Raw genomic sequence first — 19405 nt, forward strand, 5'->3', positions numbered from 1 at the left:
GCCTGATCTGCGACGTTGCAACAAGGTGGAATTCAACCCTACATATGTTAGACCGCCTTTACGAACAGCAAAAGGCCATCACCGATTTCCTGATGTTACAAGCGGATAAAGGTACTCCCCTGTGTAACTTAGATGTCAGTCATTGGCAGCTCATGCGTGACACCTGCCGCTTGCTCAGGCCCTTTGAGGAGGCCACGCTATTCGTGAGTCGGCAGGACTATGGGATGAACAACGTCATTCCTCTGTTGCACGTCCTGGAACAAATGCTGTTAACAATGGCTGCTCAGGGTGCGGTAGACGTGGCGCACAGATCTCAACGCCACATGACCCCTGTGGGGGCAGGACAGGAAGAAGAGGAGGAGGTAGAGGAGGACATTTGTGCTCAGGAATTATTGAGTGAAATGGGTGGTTTTTCCACTCAGCGGACAGGAGTGGAGGAGCAGGAGCATGTGGTAGAGGAGGAGGAGGAGACAGAGGACCCAGACGCACCGTGGCAGTATGCTGTGGAGATGGAGGCAGGGAGTCCCTCGCATTCCTTGGCACAAATGGCCCATAGCATGTTCGGTTGCTTGCGTAGCGACAGCCGAATAATAACCATCAGACAGAGGGATGACTTTTGGCTGTCCACCTTGTTGGACCCTCGCTACCGTTCAAAAATGGTGGCCTTTTTCACACCTGCTGAGAGGGAGGCCAAAATAACGTACTATAAAAACCACCTATGTAGTCAGTTGGTCTCTGCCTTTGTGCGTCAACGTCCATCCTCAGACACTGTGGGCCCTGTGCGCTCGCGTTCCGCTGCCATGGCAGCAGGGGAGGGGTGGGGTGGTAGGAGCAGTGGCAGCTCCACCAGCAGCGGCTGCCTCAGTCTGCAGTCGATGATGAGTAGCTTTCTTCACCAGCGCAGTGAGGAAACTACTAACCAGCCGCAGCAGCAGCAGCATCAGGTGGACCTGGAGCAGGACCTCAAACAACAGGCTTGGGCCTACTTGGACAGCACCCTGCCAACCGAGGTAGACAATCCCCTTGACTACTGGGCAACGAAACTTGACCTTTGGCCCCAACTAGCTGAATTTGCCCTTGAAAGGCTGTCATGCCCGGCCAGTAGCGTGGCATCGGAGCGCGTGTTTAGTGCGGCAGGAGGTATTGTAACTCCGCGGAGGACACGACTGTCCACCCAAAGTGTGGAGAGACTCACGTTTGTGAAAATGAATCAGGCGTGGATTAGTCTGGATTTCAAACCACCAGTTCCTGACACAACTGACTAAATCCGCCATGAATCATGCCCCAAACATGTGCCACTTTCAGGTCTCCTCACACTGCTGGTGTGTTGAATTTTTTGACATAGGGTGCTGGCAGATTACGGGCCTCCTATAGCTGCTGCCAGGCCCCTAATCTGCCATGGGCCCCTATATACCGCCTCCTCATGCTGCTGCCAGGTCCAGAGTCTGTCATGGGTCCCTGTACGGCCTCCCATTGCTGCTGTCTCCATCGCCACACTCTGCCATGTGCCACTTTCAGGTCACCTCACACTGCTGGTGTGTTGAATTTTTTGACATAGGGTGCTGGCAGATTACGGGCCTCCCATAGCTGCTGCCAGGCCCCTAATCTGCCATGGGCCCCTATACCGCCTCCTCATGCTGCTGCCAAGTCCAGAGTCTGTCATGGGTCCCTGTACGGCCTCCCATTGCTGCTGTCTCCATCGCCACACTCTGCCATGTGCCACTTTCAGGTCTCTTCACACTGCTGGTGTGTTGAATTTTTTGACATAGGGTGCTGGCAGATTACGGGCCTCCCATAGCTGCTGCCAGGCCCCTAATCTGCCATGGGCCCCTGTACCGCCTCCTCATGCTGCTGCCAGGTCCACAGTGTCTCATGCCATGTTCCACTTTCAGGTCTCCTCACACTGCTGGTGTGTTCAATTTTTTGACATAGGGTGCTGGCAGATTACGGGCCTCCTATAGCTGCTGCCAGGCCCCTAATCTGCCATGGGCCCCTATATACCGCCTCCTCATGGTTCTGCCAGGTCCAGAGTCTCTCATGGGTCCCTGTACGGCCTCCCATTGCTGCTGTCTCCATCGCCACACTCTGCCATGTGCCACTTTCAGGTCTCCTCACACTGCTGGTGTGTTGAATTTTTTGACATAGGGTGCTGGCAGATTACGGGCCTCCTATAGCTGCTGCCAGGCCCCTAATCTGCCATGGGCCCCTATATACCGCCTCCTCATGCTGCTGCCAGGTCCAGAGTCTCTCATGGGTTCCTGTACGGCCTCCCATTGCTGCTGTTTCCATCGCCACACTCTGCCATGTGCCACTTTCAGGTCTCCTCACACTGCTGGTGTGTTGAATTTTTTGACATAGGGTGCTGGCAGATTACGGGCCTCCTATAGCTGCTGCCAGGCCCCTAATCTGCCATGGGCCCCTATATACCGCCTCCTCATGCTGCTGCCAGGTCCATAGTCTCTCATGGGTCCCTGTACGGCCTCCCATTGCTGCTGTCTCCATCGCCACACTCTGCCATGTGCCACTTTCAGGTCTCTTCACACTGCTGGTGTGTTGAATTTTTTGACATAGGGTGCTGGCAGATTACGGGCCTCCTATAGCTGCTGCCAGGCCCCTAATCTGCCATGGGCCCCTATATACCGCCTCCTCATGCTGCTGCCAGGTCCATAGTCTCTCATGGGTCCCTGTACGGCCTCCCATTGCTGCTGTCTCCATCGCCACACTCTGCCATGTGCCACTTTCAGGTCTCCTCACACTGCTGGTGTGTTGAATTTTTTGACATAGGGTGCTGGCAGATTACGGGCCTCCCATAGCTGCTGCCAGGCCCCTAATCTGCCATGGGCCCCTATACCGCCTCCTCATGCTGCTGCCAGGTCCAGAGTCTCTCATGGGTCCCTGTACGGCCTCCCATTGCTGCTGTCTCCATCGCCACACTCTGCCGTGTGCCACTTTCAGGTCTCCTCACACACTGCTGGTGTGTTCAATTTTTTGACATAGGGTGCTGGCAGATTACGGGCCTCCCATAGCTGCTGCCAGGCCCCTAATCTGCCATGGGCCCCTGTACCGCCTCCTCATGCTGCTGCCAGGTCCACAGTGTCTCATGCCATGTGCCACTTTCAGGTCTCCTCACACTGCTGGTGTGTTGAATTTTTTGACATAGGGTGCTGGCAGATTACGGGCCTCCCATAGCTGCTGCCAGGCCCCTAATCTGCCATTTGCCCCTATACCGCCTCCTCATGCTGCTGCCAAGTCCAGAGTCTGTCATGGGTCCCTGTACGGCCTCCCATTGCTGCTGTCTCCATCGCCACACTCTGCCATGTGCCACTTTCAGGTCTCCTCACACTGCTGGTGTGTTGAATTTTTTGACATAGGGTGCTGGCAGATTACGGGCCTCCCATAGCTGCTGCCAGGCCCCTAATCTGCCATGGGCCCCTGTACCGCCTCCTCATGCTGCTGCCAGGTCCAGAGTCTCTCATGGGTCCCTGTACGGCCTCCCATTGCTGCTGTTTCCATCGCCACACTCTGCCATGTGCCACTTTCAGGTCTCCTCACACACTGCTGGTGTGTTCAATTTTTTGACATAGGGTGCTGGCAGATTACGGGCCTCCCATAGCTGCTGCCAGGCCCCTAATCTGCCATGGGCCCCTGTACCGCCTCCTCATGCTGCTGCCAGGTCCACAGTGTCTCATGCCATGTGCCACTTTCAGGTCTCCTCACACTGCTGGTGTGTTCAATTTTTTGACATAGGGTGCTGGCAGATTACGGGCCTCCCATAGCTGCTGCCAGGCCCCTAATCTGCCATGGGCACCTATACCGCCTCCTCATGCTGCTGCCAAGTCCAGAGTCTCTCATGGGTCCCTGTACGGCCTCCCATTGCTGCTGTCTCCATCGCCACACTCTGCCATGTGCCACTTTCAGGTCTCCTCACACACTGCTGGTGTGTTCAATTTTTTGACATAGGGTGCTGGCAGATTACGGGCCTCCCATAGCTGCTGCCAGGCCCCTAATCTGCCATGGGCCCCTGTACTGCCTCCTCATGCTGCTGCCAGGTCCACAGTGTCTCATGCCATGTGCCACTTTCAGGTCTCCTCACACTGCTGGTGTGTTCAATTTTTTGACATAGGGTGCTGGCTGATTACGGGCCTCCCATAGCTGCTGCCAGGCCCCTAATCTGCCATGGGCCCCTATACCGCTTCCTCATGCTGCTGCCAAGTCCAGAGTCTCTCATGGGTCCCTGTACGGCCTCCCATTGCTGCTGTCTCCATCGCCACACTCTGCCATGTGCCACTTTCAGGTCTCCTCACACACTGCTGGTGTGTTCAATTTTTTGACATAGGGTGCTGGCAGATTACGGGCCTCCCATAGCTGCTGCCAGGCCCCTAATCTGCCATGGGCCCCTGTACCGCCTCCTCATGCTGCTGCCAGGTCCACAGTGTCTCATGCCATGTGCCACTTTCAGGTCTCCTCACACTGCTGGTGTGTTCAATTTTTTGACATAGGGTGCTGGCAGATTACGGGCCTCCCATAGGTGCTGCCAGGCCCCTAATCTGCCATGGGCCCCTATACCGCCTCCTCATGCTGCTGCCAAGTCCAGAGTCTGTCATGGGTCCCTGTACGGCCTCCCATTGCTGCTGTCTCCATCGCCACACTCTGCCATGGGCCACTTTCAGGTCTCCTCACACACTGCTGGTGTGTTGAATTTTTTGACATAGGGTGCTGGCAGATTACGGGCCTCCCATAGCTGCTGCCAGGCCCCTAATCTGCCATGGGCCCCTATACCGCCTCCTCATGCTGCTGCCAGGTCCAGAGTCTCTCATGGGTCCCTGTACGGCCTCCCATTGCTGCTGTCTCCATCGCCACACTCTGCCATGTGCCACTTTCAGGTCTCCTCACACACTGCTGGTGTGTTCAATTTTTTGACATAGGGTGCTGGCAGATTACGGGCCTCCCATTGCTGCTGCCAGGCCCGTAATCTGCCATGGGCCCCCGTACCGACTCCTCATGCTGTGACGTTGCAACAAGGTGGAATTCAACCCTACATATGTTAGACCGCCTTTACGAACAGCAAAAGGCCATCACAGATTTCCTGATGTTAAAAGCGGATAAAGGTACTCCCTGTGTAACTTAGATGTCAGCCATTGGCAGCTCATGCGTGACACCTGCGCTTGCTCAGGCCCTTTGAGGAGGCCATGCTATTCGTGAGTCTTCAGGACTATGGGATGAACGACGTCATTCCTCTGTTGCACGTCCTGGAACAAATGCTGTTAACAATGGCTGGTCAGGGTGCGGTAGACGTGGCGCACAGATCTCAACGCCACATGACCCCTGTGGGGGCAGGACAGGAAGAAGAGGAGGAGGTAGAGGAGGACATTGGTGCTCAGGAATTATTGAGTGAAATGGGTGGTTTTTCCACTCAGCGGACAGGAGTGGAGGAGCAGGAGCATCTGGTAGAGGAGGAGGAAGAGGAGACAGAGGACCCAGACGCACCGTGGCAGTATGCTGTGGAGATGGAGGCAGGGAGTCCCTCGCATTCCTTGGCACAAATGGCCCATAGCATGCTCGCTTGCTTGCGTACCGACAGCCGAATAATAACCATCAGACAGAGGGATGACTTTTGGCTGTCCACCTTGTTGGACCCTCGCTACCGTTCAAAAATGGTGGCCTTTTTCACACCTGCTGAGAGGGAGGCCAAAATAACGTACTATAAAAACCACCTATGTAGTCAGCTGGTCTCTGCCTGTCTGCGCCAACGTCCATCCTCAGACACTGTGGGCCCTGTGCGCTCGCGTTACGCTGCCATGGCAGCAGGGGAGGGGTGGGGTGGTAGGAGCAGTGGCAGCTCCACCAGCAGCAGCTGCCTCAGTCTGCAGTCGATGATGAGTAGCTTTCTTCACCAGCGCAGTGAGGAAACTACTAACCAGCCGCAGCAGCAGCAGCATCAGGTGGACCTGGAGCAGGACCTCAAACAACAGGCTTGGGCCTACTTGGACAGCACCCTGCCAACCGAGGTAGACAATCCCCTTGACTACTGGGCAACGAAACTTGACCTTTGGCCCCAACTAGCTGAATTTGCCCTTGAAAGGCTGTCATGCCCGGCCAGTAGCGTGGCATCGGAGCGCGTGTTTAGTGCGGCAGGAGGTATTGCAATTCCGCGGAGGACACGACTGTCCACCCAAAGTGTGGAGAGACTCACGTTTGTGAAAATGAATCAGGCGTGGATTAGTCTGGATTTCAAACCACCAGTTCCTGACACAACTGACTAAATCCGCCATGAATCATGCCCCAAACATGTGCCACTTTCAGGTCTCCTCACACTGCTGGTGTGTTCCATTTTTTGTCATAGGGTGCTGGCAGATTACGGGCCTCCCATAGCTTCTGCCAGGCCCCTAATCTGCCATGGGCCCCTATACCGCCTCTTCATGCTGCTTCCAAGTCCAGAGTCTCTCATGGGTCCCTGTACGGCCTCCCATTGCTGCTGTCTCCATCGCCACACTCTGCCATGTGCCACTTTCAGGTCTCCTCACACTGCTGGTGTGTTCCATTTTTTGTCATAGGGTGCTGGCAGATTACGGGCCTCCCATAGCTGCTGCCAGGCCCCTAATCTGCCATGGGCCCCTATACCGCCTCCTCATGCTGCTGCCAGGTCCAGAGTCTCTCATGGGTCCCTGTACGGCCTCCCATTGCTGCTGTCTCCATCGCCACACTCTGCCATGTGCCACTTTCAGGTCTCCTCACACACTGCTGGTGTGTTCAATTTTTTGTCATAGGGTGTTGGCAGATTACGGGCCTCCTATAGCTGCTGCCAGGCCCCTAATCTGCCATGGGCCCCTATACCGCCTCCTCATGCTGCTGCCAGGTCCAGAGTCTCTCATGGGTCCCTGTACGGCCTCCCATTGCTGCTGTCTCCATCGCCACACTCTGCCATGTGCCACTTTCAGGTCTCCTCACACACTGCTGGTGTGTTCCATTTTTTGTCATAGGGTGCTGGCAGATTACAGGCCTCCCATTGCTGCTGCCAGGCCTGTAATCTGCCATGGGCCCCCGTACCGCCTGGTCACGCTGCTGCTGGGTCCACAGTGTGACATGGGTCCCTGTACCGCCTCCCATTGCTCCCACTCTGCCATGTGCCACTTTCAGGTCTCCTCACACTCCTGCTGGTTTCCATTTTGTCATAGGTTGCTGGCAGATTACAGGCCTCCCATAGGTGCTGCCAGGCCCCAAATCTGCCATGGGCCCCCGTACCGCCTCGTCACGCTGCTGCTGGGTCCACAGTGTGACATGGGTCCCTGTACCGCCTCCCATTGCTCCCACTCTGCCATGTGCCACTTTGAGGTCTCCTCACACTCCTGCTGGTTTCCATTTTGTCATAGGTTGCTGTATGGCCTCCCATTGCTGCTGCCTCCACCGCCACACTGTGGCTCCAAACACTGGTTTTGGCCCCGTGACTGGCCAAATGAGTGAAGTGTGCGGTGATTCTAAGATCGACGGCACTCATCTGCATGTCATACTGACTGACAGTATTATTTCTCTTCCCCAGCAGACTCCAAGGGCATTTAAATTAAAGGTACAGTGTTCTGCACTAATATAAAGTCTCTCTGAAGCCTAGAAACACCCTTTTTTAAGTTAAATTCACAGCGAATATATTCGACTCGAATCAAATATTTTCCACGAATTTGCCGAATCAGTCGAATCGAATTTTTGAATACTTCGCTCATCTCTACTCTCCACCATGGCAAAGACCAAAGAGTTTTCCAAAGATGTCAGGGACAAGATTGTAGACCTACACAAGGCTGGACTGGGCTACCAAACTATTGCCAAGCAGCTTGGTGAGAAGGTGACAACAGTTGGTGCAATCATTCGCAAATGGAAGAAACACAAAACAAGTGTCAGCCTCCCTAGGTCTGGTGCACCTTGCAAGATCTCACCTCGTGGAGTGTCAATGATCATGAAAACAGTGAGGAATCATCCCAGAACTACACGTGAGGATCTTGTCAATGATCTCCAGGCAGCTGGGACCATCAAATCTTGGGTGAGAACCTTCTTCCCCCAGCCAGGGCATTGAAAATGGGTCGTGGATGGATATTCCATCATGGCAATGACCCAAAACACACGGCCAAGGCAAAAAAGGAGTGGCTCAAGAAGAAGCACATTAAGGTCCTGGAGTGGCCTAGCCAGTTTCCAGACCTTAATTCGATTGAAAATCTGTGGAGGGAGCTAAAAGTTGCCAAACGTCAGCCACCAAACCTTAAAGACTTGGAGAGGATCTGCCAAGAGGAGTGGGCCAAAATCCCTCCTGAGATGTGTGTAAACCTGGGGGCCAACTACAGGAAACGTCTGACCTCTGTGATTGCCAACAAGGGATTTGCCACCAAGTACTAAGTCATGTTTTGTGAAGGGGATCAAATACTTATTTCCCTCATGAACATGCAAATCAGTGTATAATTTGTTAGACATGCATTTCTGCTGAATTTCCTGTTGCTATTCTGTCTCTCAGTGTTACAATACACCGAACATTCGATTTTTAGACTGATCATTTCTTTGTGAGGGGCGAACATTCAAAATCAGCAGATCAAATACTTATTTCCTTTACTGTATGTCAGGTTTGTAACATATCAAAATATCAAATAAATAAATACAACATAATACATAATATCATCTTAGGAGTATGTGAGAAAAAGCTTGTTACTCATACACTTACAAGTTGCACCAAATAGAATTTTAGTTGACAAACATTTATACAAAATTAGGTGAGGATGCTTCCCAAGTGACACACACTCAGGAGAAGACAGGCAAGGACGTCCCTGTATACCATCCATCAGCAACGGCCAACCTGAAGCAGCCAATGAAGTGATCTTTAGAATATAATACACCGTGTTCCAAATTATTATGCAAATTATATTTTTCTCATTTCCCTAAATAATTGATGTAAATAACAGTCAGCATAATTCTCATGTTATCAACTATTAAGAGTACAATTCACATTTTATTGAACAAACCTCCTAATGATAACAGGATTTTTGTTCCAAATTATTCCGCACAGTAAGTTTCAAAACACTTTATAGGTTGTAAAGAACTGAAAATTGTCATTTGTTGTGTTTGCAGCATATTTACTGAAATCAAAAGCTATTTCAATCAAACTTTTAACAACATTTTAACTTTTTAAACATTTGAACCGGTCATGTTACATTTTAAGATAGGACCTCTTATTTGATAGCAGCTTCACAAGTCTTGCATCCATTGAACTTGGGAGTTTTTGGACAGTTTCTGCTTGAATTTGTTTGCAAGATGTCAGAATAGCCTCCCAGAGCTGCTGTTTGGATGTAAACTGCCTCCCACCCTCATAGATCTTTTGCTTGAGGATGCTCCAAAGGTTCTCAATAGGATTGAGGTCAGGGGAGGATGGAGGCCACACCATGACTTTCTCTCCTTTTATCCCCATAGCAGCCATTGATGCAGAGGTATTCTTTGCAGCATGAGATGGTGCACTGTCATGCATGAAGATGATTTTATTACGGAAAGCATAGTTCTTCCTTCTGTACCAGGGAAGAAAGTGGTCAGTCATAAACTCAACATACTTTGCAGAGGTCATCTTTACACCTTCGGGGACCCTAAAGGGGGCGACCAGCTCTGTTCCCATGATTCCGGCCCAAAACATGACTCCACCACCGCCTTGCTGATGTCGCAGCCTTGTTGGAACAGGGTGGCTGTTCACCAACCATCCACTACTCCATCCATCTGGACCATCCAGGGTTGCACAGCACTCATCAGTGAACAGGACTGTTTGAAAATTAGTCTTCATGTATTTTTCTGCCCAATGCAGCCGGTTCTGCTGGTGAGCATTGTTAGTGGTGGCTGAATAGAAGGTATATGCACAGTTGCAAGACTCTGGAGGACTCTACACCTTGATGTCCGTGGGACTCCAGAGGCACCAGCAGCTTCAAATATCTGTTTGCTGCTATGTAATGGTATTTTAGCAGCTGCTCTCTTGATCCGATGCATGAATCTGGCAGAAATCTTCCTCAATGTGCCTTTATCTGCACCAACCCGTCTGTGCTATGAATCAGCCACAAATCTCTTCATAGTGCGATGATCACGCTTAAGTTTTCGTGAAATATCGAATGTTTTCATACCTCGTCCAAGGCATCAAACTATTTCACTCTTTTCGGCAGCAGAGAGATCCTTTTTCTTCCCCATATTGCTTAAAATGGTGCTCTGCCTAATAATGTGGAACACCCTCTTTTAGTAGTTTTTCCTTAAATTGGGCTCACCGGCCAATCTAATTATCACAGGTGTCCGAGATTGTTTTCAGTGATCAAAAGAGCCCTGACACACAATGCCATCCATGAGTTAAACTGAAAAACAAAATATATCATCTTTGTGACACTTAAATAGAATTTGCATAATAATTTGGAACAGGGTCTAAATACTTAGTTTACCAAAAAAAAAAAAGCAATCTGATATATAGCCCAAATGTATAAATCATTAATGTAAGGTAATCTAATATATAGCCCAGCAAAACAAATTATTGATCTAGAGGCCCAATTCAAGTGTAACATATAGTAATCTATAACCTGGTATGCAAGCTCAAGCAAAAATAGCATAGAGCATATGTGTGAGCCTATATGTAAAAACAGACCCACCCAATTAGAGAGAAAGCACCAAAAAATATATATTATAAAGTGCTCACTACTAGTATCGCTGTGCTGTCGCATGAAGCCGCCTCATAGTCATCCAACAGAAATAAAGCTACAAAACAACTGATATAAATAGTGATAGAATGGTTTTCATAAGCCAGTACCCAATTGCCTATATTTGGTGCCCAATATTTATCAACCAGTCTATAATTCAGTTTATCCCTTCTCATGCTGCACCAAGGCAGCCACATGGCCGCAAGTGGCAGTCCCCTGGACCAGTGAGCGTGTGGCAATGCCCCACCCACCCATGCAATGACTCCATGCGCAAAGTCTGATTATGTCACAAGCATGCTTGATGTTACGCCTCATGCACCTGAGGCCTCCGGCATGCCAAACCAGCCCAGGTTCCATGATGGGAACAGGACAGCAGGTCCACCCACACCACCCAGCAGCCCCAGCAAAAATTCAAAGGCCCCCAGTGGAAGGAGGGCAAACTGCAGCTGCCCCCAGTGGGGGGAGGGCAAACCACAGTCACCCACAGTCACGGTTGGACAACAAGAGGCCCCCCGGTGGCTGCGGTTTTCCCTCCCCCCACTGGGGGTGGCTGCAGTTTGCTCTCCCCCCACTGGGGGCCTTTGAATTTTTGCTGGGGCTGCTGGGTGGTGTGGGCAGACCTGCCTTCCTGTTGCTGGGTGATAGATAACAACACCGCTAACACCCCCCCCCACCAGCACATCTCCAGGTTGCCATCAGGAGCCTCCACCTAAATATACCAGCAGTGCATAACAAAAACAGAAAAAATGGTACATATAAAATAGCACTTACTGTATGTAGGAAAGGCAAACATCAAGGAAAAACACCTAGAACCAATGCCATGTAATAAATTTACAAATCCTTCTCGCAACCCCCAGAAAGAAGACCAGGCAAAAATGGTTTGAAATTATAAGCGCTTCTCCTTTTCTTCTGCTGGGTTATCACTGTCATGCAACCACACAAAAGTAGTGGAAGTATAACAAAGAATTCATTGGTCTCCAAGGCAGATGTGCCCTAAGAACTCCTCTTCTCTAACAAAGAATTCATTGTGACCTCAAACACAGATAGAAAAAAGAACCTTGTAAAATGGATCCCATGGTGCCACCATCGTTAATATTACAACATGGGTTGCTTATGTACACAAAATTCTAGAGAACCACCAGAGTCTTGTAGCATGTGCAATGAAGTGATATTGGAACAGACTATCGGCAATGCCTGCTTCATGGTCATTCATATGAAGGTTCTACCATCTTACAAGCACAAACCTTCAGACTCCCATCCAATGTTCATGGGAGGCCACGTACGTCTTAGTAGATTGCAGGGTAGAGAGTTCAAGTTGCACAAATAATTATTTATCTTTCTGAGAAATTGCATATGACCGCACATTGTATAGGGGGATCAGAAGTCATGTTGTGGGAAGCTACTTTTCCCAGACTAGATTTTTGTTTACTATTTAAGTTGCACCCTGAACTTGCTGGGGTTCTTAGTTCCTTAGCAAGAGAGAAACATTTTCGACAACTGTTCCGTGCCAGGACCGTGAAAGAACATGCAGCATGACCATATAGTGCAGCCAAGTAAAAGCTCACCAGACCAGAATGATCCCTTTCATTTTTTTTAACCTTCACTCACCTGCAAAATATTATCACACTGATGCAGCAAATATTCACATAATTTGTTGGGACACCAGCAGGGGTGGGCTGACCATTCGAGAACTCGGGCATTGCCCGAGGGCCCGGGGTCAGTAGGGGGCCCCATGAGATGCCTCTGGTACCTTTCATAGGCTTTTTTGGGTGTGGTTTGAGTGTGGGCGAGAACACGGGCCCCATGATCCATAGATGGATTAAATCTCAACCGGTTCCTCAGGGTCCGGCCGAGATTCGATCCAACTATGGGCAGACTGGTTGTACTGATTGTATTCTGCAATCAAAGTGATGGGAGGAGAGGGGGCACAGGAGCGCTCAGTCCACTCCTCTAGCTGGCGGCAATAAAAAAAAATTAACAGAGTCCTCCATCCACATAATAGGTCAGATGCGAGGAGGAATTCCCTTCCCCGTTATGACATTGTCTTATAACCAGGGGCAGACTGACAACTCATGGGGCTCCTGGGCAATAGGAGATCATGGGGCCCCTGTGTCATTGCCCAAACTCAAAAAAGCCTATGAAAAAGGTACCAGGGGCATCTCATGGGGCCAGGTGCGGACTGACCATTTGGAAACTCGGGCACTGCCTGAGAGCCCAGGGTCAGTAGGGGGCCCCATGAGATGCCCATGGTACCTTTTTCATAGGCTTTTTTGAGTTTGGGCAAGGACACAGGGGCCCCATGATCCCCTATTGCCCGGGGGCCCCATGAGTTGTCAGTTCACCCCTGCCATGATCCCCTATTGCCCGGGGGCCCCATGAGTTGTCAATCCACCCCTACCATCATCCCCTATTGCCCGGTGGCCCCATGAGTTGTCAGTCCACCCCTGGACACCAGTTTATCAGAGCGCTGACTGTCACAGAAAGGGAGAAGAAAAGTTAGAGACTAGGGAGCCATGATCATGCACACAACATCTTCATTTATCTTGCTTCCTCTGAAATGTACTATTGTGCTGCAAAATAACTTGTTGCCTCAATGCTATTGGAATTGAGAGGTTGAAGAGACAGCCAAGTCAAACCTCAGAAATATTCAAAGTCAGTCTAAAAAAAAAAATTTATGTATACCACAATCAAAAGCTAAATGCTGCTGTTCAACAAAGGAAAAAAAAACAATCAAATATAAATATAAATACTCCACAGCGCAAAAAAAAAATTAATCAAAATTATTAATGTGACAAAAAGTCCAAATAAAGTCCCAAAAATATATAAAAAATATATATAAATTGTGCTCAATCTCAAAAACAGTGCAAAAAAAAAATCTTCAACAAAAATGTGCTCACACCATCTGTGATTACTGCTCCAATCCCCACTCACCAGATGGAATGGACTTTTTCCTGATATGGCTAAAGAGTCAAACAAGCTTTATAGACTGGGTATATCCTCCCCAGATAACTCTGTACTTGATATCCTCCAAAAACGACTCCCACGATTAGATGGCAATGAAAAAAAACTAAAAAAACACACAAATAGTGCAATACTGTCAAAAACTCTTTTATTCAACCAAGTCAATACCAGGCAATTTTACACCTTCCTGCCCAGGCCAGTTTTCAGGTTTCAGCGCTCTCACACTTTGAATGACAATTGCGCGGTCATACAACATTGTACCCAAACTAAAATTTTATCATTTTCTTCCCACAACTAGAGCTTTCTTTTGGTGGTATTTAATCACCGCCGGGGTTTTTATTTTTTGCTAAATTAACAAAAAATGACCAAAAACACGTTTTCTTTGTTTCTGTTATAAAAGTTTGCAAATAAATAATTGTTCTTCATAAATTTAGGCCGAGATGTATTCTGCTACATGTCTTTGGTGAAAATAACCCAAATTAGGATGTATTATTTAGTTTGTAGGAAAGTTATAGAGTTCACAAACTATGGCATAGATCTGAATATTGATCAATCCTGAAGTACTGACGGCCAATCTAATTTCTTGAGGTCCAAGAATGTCAGAACAGTACAGATATCCCCCAAATGTCAGGACAGTACAGATATCCCCCAAATGTCAGGACGGTACAGATATCCCCCAAATGTCAGAACAGTACAGATATCCCCCAAATGTCAGAACGGTACAGATATCCCCCAAATGTCAGGACAGTACAGATATCCCCCAAATGTCAGGACAGTACAGATATCCCCCAAATGTCAGAACAGTACAGATATCCCCCAAATGTCAGGACAGTACAGATATCCCCCAAATGTCAGGACAGTACAGATATCCCCCAAATGTCAGGACAGTACAGATATCCCCCAAATGTAAGAACAGCACAGATATCCCCCAAATGTCAGAATAGTACAGATATCCCCCAAATGTCAGGACAGTACAGATATCCCCCAAATGACCCCTTTTTGCAGAGTAGACAGTCCGACGTACTTCATAAGAGGCATGGCGAGTTTTTTGAAGTTGTATTTTTTTTGTCATAATTTTTCGGAAAATTAAAAAATTAAAAAAATTAGTTTCACTAATTGTTTTACATACTGTCACCAGTGCAGTACAGCGTCATCATATAACTGGCATGGCGGTGATCAGGGACACAGACTGGTGACAGTATGAAAAAAAAAATATATATTTTTTTCTTTTTTTTAAGATTTTTTTTTCATATTTCACTATGACCAAAGTAGTACAATGTTACCATAGTAACATTGTACTACTTTTGGGAAGTGATCAGTATTATTATTATTTTTTTTTTTTACACAATTTGCCTATAGCAAAGAATTACTTTGCTATAAGCAATCATTTACCTGAATGACATCGATTCATTCAGGGTTTTTTTTTTTTGTGCTTAGCTGTGATTTGGCCACAGCTAATCACATGACATGTGCATGTGATTAGCTGTGAGCATTCACAGCTAGATACTAGTATACAATGGATGGCATGAATGAAGCCATCCATTGTATACAACTGTCATGTGACCTGCTGTGATTGGTCACAGCAGGTCACATGGTACCGGCAATGGGGGCCGATACTCAGATCTGTCATCGGCCATGTCCGAGGTACACGGCCGGTGACAGATCGCGCCGCTGCGTGGCTCTGCAGGAGCACAATCTGCGCATGTGCGGGAGGACGCCATATGGCGTCCTCCCGGAACGTTGATGACATTTGCCGGCCGCCCTTGGGCCATAGGGGGGGCGGCAAATGGTTAAAAAAAGGCTGCCCTTTATGCACACACATGATAAAATATATATTCATGCTTTCATAATAAGCCCAAAGGCTCTTATTATATGACACAACTCCATATTTTGCAGAAGTGGACTGGCAGTAAATAAAATGAATTCCCCTCAAGGAAAGCAGGAAGTCACTCCAGAGCGCTGCAAGCCAGCGTGTGCTCCGCTCACCGGACGTGACGTCACCACACATCCACCAGAACCGGAAATACGTCGAGGCGTTTCACCCCTCCTCCAGGGCGTTATCCAAACAACATTTATATATATTTTTTATATATTTTTGGGACTTTATTTGGGCCTTTTGTCACATTAATAATTTTAATTAATTTTTTTGCGCTGTGGAGTGTTTATATTTAACCAAGCCAAGTCACCAACCAAACTAAGGTGGGACAACAAGCACCCAAGCATCAGACCAATCTGTACATGGGAGCAGAGAAAGCTGGGGGTCAGGCACCAAGAAAAAGTCCAACAAGTCATGATACTAACATTCGGCGCTGGGATTTGGGAGTGATTTCAGCATTAATACTTTCCATACTTAGGTAAAAATAATGACTTGTAGGGGTGTATTGTTAGGGGCCTAGCTGAAGTGGAGGTTTAGCCAAAACCTATCTAACACTAAACCTACTCCCAACCCCATTCTACACCTAATCTATCTATCTATCTATCTATCTATCTATCTATCTATCTATCTATCTATCTATCTACATATCTATCTACATATCTATCTACATATCTATCTATCTATCTATCTATCTATCTATCTATCTATCTATCTACATATCTATCTACATATCTATCTATCTATCTATCTATCTATCTATCTATCTATCTATCTATCTATCTATCTATCTATCTATCTATCTATCCTATCTATCTATCTATCTATCTATCTATCTATCTATCTATCTATCTATCTATCAATTATCTATCTATCTATCTATCTATCTATCTATCTATCTATCTATCTATCTATCTATCTATCTATCTATCTTATCTATCTATCTATCTATCTATCTATCTATCTATCTATCTATCTATCTATCTATCTATCTATCTATCTATCTATCTATCGTATCTATCTATCTATCTATCTATCTATCTATCTATCTATCTATCTATCTATCTATCTATCTATCTATCTATCTATCTATCTATCTATCTATCGTATCTATCTATCAATTATCTATCTATCTATCTATCTATCTATCTATCTATCTATCTATCTATCTATCCCTGTAAAGAAAAGATTGCTATATTTACCTATTCTGAAGCTGTTCCGCTCCGGTCCCACAACAAACTGTCAGCAGAGGCTTCTGTGTAGAGCAGAGACAACCATTGCCCCATATTAGGCCTAGAGGTGCCGTCATCTCCTCTTCATTTCCCAACCATTGTTGGCTTTCTCTTCCTACACAAAATCCACCACTGGAGCCGGGACCACAGTGGCTTCAGAATAGGTAAATATAGCGATCATTTCTGTACAGGGTTAGATAGATTAGGCTTTCAATATGGCTGAGAGTAGTTTCAGTGGTAGATTTTGACTTTTAGGTTTTTGACTAAACTTCCACTGTAAGGCTTACATTAAAATGAAAGACTCCTGTATCTAAACAAGAACAGAACCCATTAATTGTGTGGTGCACAAACCTCAAAGCGAACGAAAACTCCATTTACCTTCCCTGACTGAGCCAAGTCCACGTTTATTTGTGTCTCACATGCCCCCACTCCAAGACACTGCAGCTCACAGTCAGAGGGTTCAGCAACATAGGCATTGCTGTCAATTCAGAAAACAGTGGGTGAGATGGGAACAGATACTAATTGAAAAGCTACAGGCTTATTACACAGCAGTACCAATGCTGATGGCCACACCCTCTTATCATGTACCTGGTGTTAGAGGCCAATGGAGAGAGGGCTTCCCTTGCGGCAGAGTTCCAGACTCCTCTGAGAGTGGGACAGCAGGAGTCATGCCCAAAGTGGCACAGGTCGCCTGTAGGAGTGCTGGTTGGTGGTCCACCCAGTAGCACGGCTGATGCACTGAGATGGGGTCTGCAGACAGGTGGTGCCTGTGCGAGGTATCCAAGCCTTCCAGCAGGGGCGGGCTGACCATTTGGAAACTGCCCGAGGGCCCGGGGTCAGTAGGGGGCCCCATGAGATGCCCCTGGTACCTTTTTCATAGGCTTTTTTGAGTTTGGGCAAGGACACAGGGGCCCCATGATCCCCTATTGCCCGGGGGCCCCATGAGTTGTCAGTCTGCCCCTGCCTTCCAGTAAACAGAGGAGCACAGGATAGCCAGTTCAAAGCTGAGGTCAGGTACCAGGTGGAAATCAGAGCAGACGTAGTCAGATGGGATAGCCGAGGTCATACACAGAGGAGCAAGAGGGAATATCCGTTAGCCAAGCCAAGGTCAGATCAGGGGTTAAGCAGAGAAGACAGGTCCAAGAGCAAGCAGAGTCGGTATCAGGAAATCACAGATCACAATAGCACAGGAAACAGGAACAAGGTACTGGGAAGCCAGAGATCAACCAGCACCTGAGAGTAAGGCAGGGCTTTCACATAAAGGCCGTTTGGAGCCAAATTTGAGCTGATGTGAACTTCTGCGGCCATGCAAGGTACTGGCAGGGATGCCAGGTCTCCTAACACCTTTGCCGAGGACAGAGCCCTGACACCTCTACAACATTTTCTCTTCCCACTGTAGTGCAAGCAGGCCAGTCCCGGGATAAGGTCATCCAGTGCCCAAATATGCCAAACTGTGCCCCCCCCGGTCATGATGTGAGAGCTAAGGGATTCCACTTCCCAGCCCTCTCCTCGCTCTTTCCAGTGCTGGCCTAACTGGAGTAGCGATTCAGCTGTCAACCTTGTAACAGAAGGAACTCAGCACAGGGTGCCACCATCCTGGCAATAAACCATCAGCTTCCCCTCCTGCCCACCCATTTTCCCAGCCCTGAAGTAGGCGTAGCCTTCATGAAGGAGACAACTATGCTCTGAATTCTGGAGCAGTGCAGCTTTGTTGCCACAACCCCACAGGAAACTGCAGTAAGTGGACTTCGCTGGCATTATCAACAGGCATTTGTAGGACTTTGCAGGTAGAGAAAACCATGAACATGTGCAAAAGTGAAAATTTACTTTATAATTAGAAAGGAACGTCACCCCGCTGGGGTTATTTTTACCCATTACCTTGTCTGCTAAGAAGAGCTCAAATAACATACTCCCTTGCCCAATAAATCATCACTGTGCTGATGTCACCGAGAACCAGCTGTCTCTTCTGGGTTCTAGCAGCCAGCCTCTTAATGATGTTCCATTTCTACATGGCTCTAAAGACTTCCAAATGCATGACATGGGTATCCTTATAATTAGAGATGAGCGGATCGAACATGACGAAGTGGAATTCGTTTCGAAGATTGGGAAATATTCGATTCGCGACGAATCCGAAGATTAGCAAACTTCGGATGCACGAATCGAATTTTCCCAAAAATGGCGGCGACATGTGTGGCGACGGAGCGGGGATCTCTGGGAAGGCGCGCAGACAAGGCGCGCTGACCCATAATGCATTCATTCATGACATGTGATCGCATTAGCCAATCAGCAGCCAGCCAGCCAGCACTGTGTAATGGTGGAGCTATAAATCGCGGCCATCTTAGAATTCTCCATTAGCCTCCGGTCATTCAAGAGAGACAGACCTGTGTGTATTAGGGACAGAGTTAGGGCCACAGAGACTTTAGGGCCACAGAATCGTTACTCAGGGACACAGAATCGTTACTTAGGGACACAGAATCGTTACTCAGGGACACAGAATTGTTACTCAGGGACACAGAATTGTTACTCAGGGACACAGAATCGTTACTCAGGGACAGACACAGAATTGTTACTCAGGGACACAGAATTGTTACTGAGGGACACAGAATCGTTACTCAGGGACACAGAATTGTTACTCAGGGACACAGAATTGT

The sequence above is a fragment of the Staurois parvus genome, unplaced genomic scaffold (genome assembly GCF_062004578.1).
Source record: "Staurois parvus isolate SC_StPar_1 unplaced genomic scaffold, SC_StPar_1.0 ptg001181l, whole genome shotgun sequence".
Taxonomy (NCBI): Eukaryota; Metazoa; Chordata; class Amphibia; order Anura; family Ranidae; genus Staurois; species Staurois parvus.